At 40.8% G+C, this 9,380-nt stretch overlaps 1 protein-coding gene across 5 annotated transcripts in view; it reads right to left on the reverse strand.

The window, feature by feature from the left end:
- Usp54 (ubiquitin specific peptidase 54) overlaps positions 1–8,664 on the reverse strand; it is a 113,463-nt gene extending 104,799 nt beyond the window's left edge. For 2 of the 5 annotated variants that reach the window (XM_074079120.1, XM_074079117.1), the window contains exon 1: positions 8,174–8,664. The gene's annotated coding sequence lies outside the window, so the exon portion shown is untranslated. Of the gene's footprint in view, positions 1–7,861; positions 7,965–8,173 lie in introns of those variants that run through there. The other 3 variants (XM_074079119.1, XM_074079116.1, XM_074079122.1) reach the window with 3 other exon arrangements.
- Positions 8,665–9,380: the final 716 nt, after the last annotated feature.

Here is a 9,380-nt window from a genome sequence, read left to right on the forward strand (position 1 = left end):
CTGAGACTGAGGGGTCCCTGGAAACCTCCATTATGACCTCTGTGATCTTAAAGGGTGAAAAGAAAAAGCAGGACAGACAGAATAAGGACTGTGTGAGGACTAGTACACAACCAATTAAAATGTTGCAGACACAGTCAACCAGAATGCTGCTTTCTGCATACCTAATTAGCATAAAGATTGAGCAACACCCTGGAGAAAATGGATGAAAAAAGTCTTGGACAATGTCACTTCTCCGGCACCCTCTTGGGACAACCCCCCAAATCTGGAGGTTCTACTCTCCTGCTTTACTCGCTCTTGTCAGTGAAATTCATTTTTCAGAGGGCCCAGAAGATGGACCCTCTGGCTAAACACCTAAACCAGCAAGGTTGAGTGGAGGCTCTCAGTCCTACTCAAATCTCCTGTTTCAGTGCTCGAGATTGAACTAAAGACCTTGCATGTGCTAGGCAAGTGCACTATCAGATACTGAGCTACATCCCCAGTCCACATTTATAAAATTTTAAGTGTTTTTAAAAACACATAAACAAGGAAGAAAAAAAATAAATATGGGAAAATGTTTAACTTCAAATCAAAGAAACGGAAATTTAAAATGAAGTCATTTTTCATCTTTTATATAGTATAAATTTGGTTTATTTATTATTGTTAATATAAATGGTGCAAAATTAATATTTTTCCATTCCCCTAGAGAAATGTAAACAGACAGAACATTAAAAAAAAAATTTCCAGAGAGTTTATCAAAGCAGAAGAAAAGGTCCTCCCACTCTCCTGTGAAGGATGAATGTTAAGGAATGCTTTTAGATCCCACTCTATACATCATCTACTTCTTTCTGTTTTCATCCTTTCTGAAGATGTACCACTCTCAGCCCTCAAGGCTCTTCTTTTCATCTCATTCTTTTGCTCTAAGCCTTTGTTGGAAATATGTCTCAATGCTTCAAAAACAACTCACACCAAAAACATGAGCACCCAGCCCATTTCGTTAAAAACTTAGAAAACAACAAAAAAATCTCATTCATGCCCATATGTTATTCAAGCTAAAACTGATACAGATGAGGGGATTGCCACATCACTGACTCACCTTCAAATCTGCATGTATTTCTTGAGAATATTAGGTATTATAACTTAGGTAAAACTCTCCCTTTTTAAGACTGGAAAAATTAAAATGCCTCATTAAAATGGTTCTGTAATGCAGCTAGATATAGAAAAATGAAAAAGTAATAGAGCAAACCAAATATACAAAGCACTTGGGTAAAAATTATCTAAATGCATTTATTCTTAGTAGTAAGTGTAAGTTCTGCATAAAGGAAATAAGTAGTTTGTACTTTGTCTTCTATCAATACCCTCCTGACAAAACTGATTTCCCAAAATTAGAGCTAAAAGCCTCTACCACTCTCTATAAAGCAATTATTAAATAAAATTTGGCAGTGTGGTACAGTAGAAGGAATACTGAGATAATCAGGACACTTGGGACATTGTAGCTATATGACTTTGAGCAAATCATTACAAAGTTTTCTAGTCTTTAGTTTCCTCAGTATAAAATGAGTGGAAGATTGATCTCCAAGCATTCTATTAAGTTGGGAATGAAGTTTCAACACTGATGGCATTGATCTTTTTTTTTCTTTTGAGATAACGTATGTATCCCCAGGCTGATTTTGAACTTACTATGTAACCCAAACTTGTCAGCCTCAAACTCATGATCCTCCTGTGTCAGCCTCCTAAATGCTGGGATTATAGTTGTGCACAGCCATGCCCAGTTTCACTTGGATTTGCAAAAAAGCCATTTACAAAGGTATAAAATTTGAATTTAGCCACAACCAGTGGCTCAACACCTATAATCCTAGCTACTCAGGAGGCAGAGATCAGGAGGATCAAGGTTCAAAGCCAGCCCGGGCAAATAGCTCCAGAGACCCTAGTTCAAAAAAACCTATCACAAAAAAACAGGCTGGTAGAGTGGCTCAAGGTGTAGGTCCCAATACCACCAAAAGAAAAAAAAAAATTTAAACTGGAAAATTGGGTTTTGGACTTTGTGAGGCCCTAAGTTCAAGTTACAGCACTGCCAAAGAAAAATTTTGGAAGCAATATATAAATACGTATGTATTTTTTCTAAATACCAAAAATCTGCAGTATAAAAATACTTGATTAAGTATCTTAAAGTCTGTAGTACTGGCACAAAAACAGACATGAAGACCAGTGGAACAGAATAGAGGACCCGGATATGAAGCCACACAACTATAACCAACTTGTCTTTGACAAAGGCACTAAAAATATACAATGGAGAAAAGACAGCCTCTTCAACAAAAACTGGTTAACAGTCTGCTAAAAACTGAGACTAGATCCATGTTTACCACCCTATACCAATATTAACTCAAAATGGATCAAGGATCTTAATATCAGACCCCAAACTCTAAAGTTGGTACAGGAAAGTGTAGGAAATACTTTGGAACTAATAGGTATAGGCAAGAACTTTCTCAATGGAACCCCAGCAGCTCAGCAACTAAGAGATAGCATAGATAAATAGGACTTCATAAAACTAAAAAGCTTCTGCTCAACAAAAGAAATGGTCTCTAAACTGAAGAGAACACCCACGGAGTGGGAGAAAATATTTGCCAGCTACACATCAGACAAAGGACTGATAACCAGAATATATAGGGAACTTAAAAAACTAAATTCTCCCAAAATTAATGAACCAATAAAGAAATGGGCAAGTGAACTAAACAGAACTTTCTCAAAAGAAGAAATTCAAATGGCCAAAAAACACATGAAAAAATGTTCACCATCTCTAGCAATAAAGGAAATGCAAATTAAAACCACACTAAGATTCCACCTCACCCCTGTTAGAACAGCCATCATTAGCAACACCACTAACAACAGGTGTTGGCGAGAATGTGAGAAAAAAGAAACCCTCTTACACTGCTGGTGGGAATGTAAACTAGTACAACCACTCTGGAAAAAAATTTGGAGGCTGCTTAAAAATCTAAACATAGATCTACCATATGATCCAGCAATACCACTCTTGGGTATATACCCAAAAGAATGCGACTCAGGTTACTCCAGAGGCACCTGCACACCCATGTTTATTTAAGCAGCACTATTCACAATAGCCAAGTTATGGAAACAGCCAAGATGCCCCACTACCGACGAATGGATTAAGAAAATGTGGTATTTATACACAATGGAATTTTATGCAGCCATGAAGAAGAATGAAATGTTATCATTCGCAGGTAAATGGATGGAACTGGAGAACATTATTCTGAGAGAGGTTAGCCTGGCCCAAAAGACCAAAAATCATATGTTCTCCCTCATATGGGGACATTAGATCAAGGGCAAACACAACAAGAGGATTTGACTTTGATCACATGATAAAGCAAGAGCACACAAGGGAGGTATGAGGATAGATAAGACACCCAAAAAACTAGATAGCATTTGTTGCCCTCAACGCAGAGAAACTAATGCAGATACTTTAAAGCAACTGAGGCCAACAGGAGAAGAGGACCAGGAACTAGAGAAAAGGTTAGTTTGAGAAGAATTAATTTAGAAGGTAACACACATGTACAGGAAAGCAATGCAAGTCAACTCCCTGTATAGCTATCCTTATCTCAACTAGCAAAAACCCCTGGTCTTTCCTATTACTGCTTATACTCTCTCTTCAACAAAATTAGAGATAAGGGCAAAACAGTTTCTGCCTGGTAGGGAGGGATGGGGGGGTGGGTAAGGGAGGGGCGGGAGGGAAGGGGGGAGAAATGACCCAAACATTGTATGCACATATGAATAAAATAAAATATTAAAAAAGTCTGTTGTAGAAATGTTATCATTCGCTGGTAAATGGATGGAATTGGAGAACATCATTCTGAGTGAGGTTAGCCTGGCCCAAAAGACCAAAAATCATATGTTCTCCCTCATATGCAGACATTAGATCAAGGGCAAACACAACAAGGGGACTGAACTTTGATCACAAGACAAAGCGAGAGCATACAAGGGAGATATGAGGATAGGTAAGACACCTAAAAAATTAGCTAGCATTTGTTGCCCTCAACGCAGAGAAACTAAAGCAGATACCTTAAAAGCAACTGAGGCCAATAGGATGGGGGGACCAGGAACTAGAGAAAAGGTTAGATCAAAAAGAATTAACCTAGAAGGTAACACACATGCACAGGAAATCAATGTAAGTCAACTCCCTGTATAGCTATCCTTATCTCAAATAGCAAAAACCCTTGTTCCTTCCTGTTATTGTTTATACTCTCTCTTCAACAAAATTAGAGATAAGGGCATAGTTTCTGCCGGGTATGGAGGGGGTAGGGAGGAGAGGAGGGGGCGGTGTGGGTGGTAAGGGAGGGGATGGGGGCAGGGAGGAGAAATGACCCAAGCATTGTATGCACATATGAATAATAAAAAAATAAAAATTAAAAAATAAATAAAATAAAATAAAATTTTTTAAAAAATCTGTTTTAGTAACATTTACTCTACCTATGAATGTACAGAGATAATCTTTCCACTACTAAAATGATCACTTTCTGGAAGCTTCCAAATATTAACGACTGCTTATTACAACTATTTTTCCAAACATAGCTCCCTATACAATTATACACAGCATGAATATGGTAATTTACTCAATTCTCTGTATAACAATACAAACCGCATATTTAGCATCATGCTAATATTCAAATTAGTTCCTGATGTGTAATATAAATATTTGAGTGAGAAAAACCTTTTGAGCAAAAAGACATATGCTCCCAGTCACCCCCCTGAATTCTGAGCTGGCCAATTTCTTCTTCAAACTCTACCCTCAAAGCCGGGCACCAGTGGCTCATGTCTGTAATCCTAGCTACTCAGGAGGCAGAGATCAGGAGGTTCACAGTTTGAAGCCAGTCTGGGCAAATAGTTTGAGACCTTATCTCAAAAATACCCATTACAGAAAAGGGCTGGTGGAGTGGCTCACTGTGTAGGCCCTGAGTTCAAACCCCAGTATTGCCAAAAAAAAAAAAAAAATCTATGCTCAAACAATCCCTCTGCCTCTCAAGTGGCTGTGACTACAGTTGTGGACCACTGTGCTAGTTCCTTAGTGTTTTAGGATCACATTAAGTTTCTAACTGCCATTTACAAGCTATATAGTCTTTAGCAACTTCCCTTTTAATCTGTTTCCTTATCTTTAAAACTAAGGTATCAGCACCAGCTGCAGAATAGCACTGTAAAGATAAAACAAGCCTGGCACATAAATAATCACTCAAAGAATGTTGGGGGGGTGGTTTGGGGGTTTTTTTGGCAATACTGGGGTTTGAACTCAGGGCCCCACACTTGCTAGGCAGGTGCTCTACACTTGAGCCACTCCACCAGTCCTTTTTTTTCTGTGTTAAATATTTTCAAGAAAGGGTCTCGAGAACTACTTGCCTGAGGTGGTCTCAAATCTTGATCCCCCATCCCTGCTTCTGGAGTAGCCAGGATTGTAAGGGTGAGCCACCAGAGCACAGCTGATTATTAACTTAAGACTGCTGTGATATTTGGAGCTTTTGGCTCACGCCTATAATCCTGACTACTTGGGAGGCTGAGATCGGGAGGATCTCAGTTTGAGACCAGTCTGTGTGATAGGTCATAAGACCCTATCTTGAAAATACCCAACACAAAAAAGGGCTGGTGGAATGGCTCAAGTGGTAGAGCACTTGCCTAACAAGCAGGAGGCCTTGAGTTCAAACCCCCAAAACTGCCAAAAAAAGGAAAAAAAAAAATTGAAATATAACCAGTACTACCCCCCCCCAAAAAAAATTGTTGTATTTATTTTAGAAGAGTAGTAAGAGAAGACCATTAAATTACAAACTGATACCAGTGAGGTGGCATCATGCCTTGTAATCCCAACCACTTAGGAGCCTGAAGCTCTGGAATTCAAGGCCAGCCTGGGTATTTACTAATCCTGCTCTCAAAAAAAGAACCAGTGAATTTTCTCCTAAAACTTCCTTCCATTCTAACCTCTTTTTTTCTTCTGAGAAACTTAGACTTTCATTAATGTGGCACAATTTAGAATTTGCTTAGTATTTTATGATTTTTAAAATTCTTTATTTCCATTTAGTTTTGTCAACTTCTATTAAACTCAAGGCCAGAAGCTTGTTTCAATACTCAGGTGTTCACATATTCTGTTTATTACATTGTAATTATTTGTTTCACTATCTGCTTCCCCTGTAGGTTCTGAGCAATTCCAAGGCAGAGATTAAGTTTTACTTGTATTTGAACCTGAAGGCTCAGAGATCAACACAAATTAGAACTCAATAAATGTTTGTTGCATGGATAAATGAATTAATCTTTTTTCCTCTTGTAATGCCTTACACAGTACTCTACACACAACAGAAACTCAGTAAAGCCAGGATTCATGGGGGAAATTTTTTGGACCCAACAATACACAGCTTTATTTTGCCTCAGAAAAGCACTTCTACTATCTGATTCTCCTGGCGATCACTGTGTTGATTTTCCTAAGGTGATAATTGTCAGTGTTTGTAATTCACTATGATGTATTGTCTGGTCTTCTTCCCCCCTCCCCTTTTTGATCTTTCTTTTGCATACTTGTCTTTTTGTATGAGCTTCTTTTTTAAGTGTATCTGGTTTTGTGGTTTTGTACCCAAATATGCGTGTTTGCTATGTTGTTTTAATTCTGAGAGCTTAGATTAAACAAAGCATCATTCTGTATGTTTCTTGTTTTCTATAAAATGGTCACTGTGTCAATGTTGCAAAAAAAAAAGAAAGAAAAGCGCTTCTACTTTAAAATTTAGCTACTGAGATGACAAATTAAAAGTTTTATTCTAATTCATATCAAATAAATGGGCTCAATGACTAACCACATGTAGGCTAGCTCAAGAAGGATTTAAAGGCCATAATCCTAATTAATAAATTTGTGACTCTCAACATGGCAAAATCTAGTTATATAACCAAAAAAGAGGATATCCACTGCAATTTATACCTACAAAAGAGAGATAAATGATTGGAAAGTCTGTCTCTGTAGATTAAAATGGATAAGTTATTTTTATGCCTGACTTGAAGCCATGGTTTTTTTCTACAAATGAGTTAACGAGTCAAATGGTCCAAACCTGGCTCCAGAAAGCAGCCCTTGAGACTGAGACTAAATTATTTTCCCCTCTCAGTAATTTTAACTCCTTTTATTTCCACACTGACAGACATTCAAAACTTGTTCCATCTCCTAAAATAAAACCTCAACCATTTTTAAAGACAATCTGAATAGGCACAGTTTGGGAGCACTAAGCTTTATAGCCAATCAACTAAAACTATCCCCAGATTTAGCGCTCAGCCTACTGTTACAACAAACATTTTAAAATTATATTTGTGAAAGGTTTAACTGCACATTCTTTCGCTACATCATCTAAACTGGGTTTACACTGTATATGTAATTTCCTAAGTACGTTCCACATTTCAATGAATCTGGGAAGAAACATGAGGTTAGCACACACACCCCCTCTTTCAATTCAATATGCTCCAGGAAAAGCACACCTTAGGGGTTTTTTCCTCAAAAATTTCTCTCCCGTCCCCACACTACGGCTTCTTTTAGAGCAGCAATCATTCATCACCCTACTCATAGTCTCTCCGCCGAAAGAACCATCCCAACAACTAGTTCACCAGTTCTCTCCCTACACATGTCAGAGCGTCCGCAGGGTATTTCTTCCGAAAGAGAGAAGGGAAGCGGTGAGGGTCCGGGACGCCACCATTCCCGCCACGCCATTTAGACCCAGGTCCAGGCGCGCTGTCCCTGCCTTAGGCGGAGCCCGGGGAGTTGCACAAAGGTCTGACCCTTCCTTTTTCTCTCCCCACCCTTTCCCGCCCCAAACAGTAAAAAGCAAACTGGGCCCAAGCTCTGGGCTCGCATTCAACATACCCTCCTCCTTGCTGTACCCCATTTCTGCCCACTTCTTCCCCGATGTAGTCCTTTCCGCAATCCCAACACGCCAGTCCCCGACACACTCTCCGGCCCCTGCCCCTTGACCCTACTACACCCGGATCCCTCCCCCTGGACCTCCCCGCCTGCCCCAGCGCAGCCCGGCGCCCTGTCCCTGCACCCGCCAGACCCCCCACGTCACAGTCGGGTCCACTTCCCGCGCGACCAGACCTTCCACACACCCCCTCCCCAAGCGCTACCCCCGGCACCCCGTTACCCCCGACCCCGCCCCCCTGAGGGTGTCGCACTCACCGCTGCCGCCGCCGCCGCCGCATCCTCAACCGCCGCGGCTGCTATAGCTACAGGGAGCCAAGGCAACCAGCTCTCGCGACATTTTCCTAGGCGAGAGCAGTCGAGAAGAGACTCTCGCCAGAAAGTCAACGAGGCAGGCTCCAGATGGCCAAGTCTGTCTCGCGATAGTGGCGTTTAAAATGGCGGCCACAAGGCGCTTCAGGGACCCAGGCGACGCCGAAGCTTGAGCTGACGAAGATTCGGGAAATTGCTGTAGGCGGGATGGAGTGTTCTGGCCGGGGAAAGTTATTATAGCGGACCCTAGGCCGGGATAACTTTAGGTATATGGACTTCTCTTTCCACCTTCCTCAAACTTAGAGCAGCATCTAAGTTCCCTTTTCCTGGCGTGTTCCCTCTGCGTGCGGAGTCGTTAGAGACGGAAAGGGAAAACCAGAAATTGCTTTCCCACAACCTCATTACCTTCCTTCAACAAGTCTTCACTTGTTCTTTCCCCACCCTGGTTTGTAAAAGGGATTTGGCTTCGCAGAAATGTTTATCCCTGGCGCCCCGCCCCATCAATTCGCAAGACCAAAATAGGAAATAAGTTCCAAAAAAAAAAAATGAACGTAAGAACAGGTGTTTGGCCTTGGATGCGGAAGGAATGGCACTGTTGTTTGATTTGCACTTTGTACTTGTTGCTGGCTGCTCTGTGGACGCATCCTTACTAGTGGCTTCCTTAACGCCCAGTTGTAGGACTTTGCTCTCAAACAACTCTTAAGTGCATACTAATTAAGCAGCACCTGAAACAGAAAGTAGATTTAAACAACGTTGATCACAGGAAGAGTGAAGCACAGGGGAACAAATAAGGGAATAGAAATTAAAAAGGAGAGTTCATTTTCACCCTCCTAAAGCCATCGAATACTTCTAGGAAGGTACTTAAATCAAGACCTGGGCTGTCCGGTAGAAATACATTGTGAGCTACACTATGGAATTCAAAATCTCCAGTTGCCCCTTTTTTTTTTTTTTTTTTGGAGGTACTGGAGTTTGAACTCAGGGCTTCACCCTAGTTGCCAAGTGCTGTAGCACTTGAACCATTCCACCAGCCCTTTTTTGTGTTGGGTATTTTGGAGATAGGGTCTCACAAACTATTTGCCTGGGCTAACTTTGAGCTATGACCCTCCTGTTCCCTGCCTCCTGAATAGATAAGATTATAGAAGTGAGTCACCAG

Source organism: Castor canadensis, chromosome 7 (assembly GCF_047511655.1).
Source record: "Castor canadensis chromosome 7, mCasCan1.hap1v2, whole genome shotgun sequence".
In the NCBI taxonomy this organism is placed as follows: domain Eukaryota; kingdom Metazoa; phylum Chordata; class Mammalia; order Rodentia; family Castoridae; genus Castor; species Castor canadensis.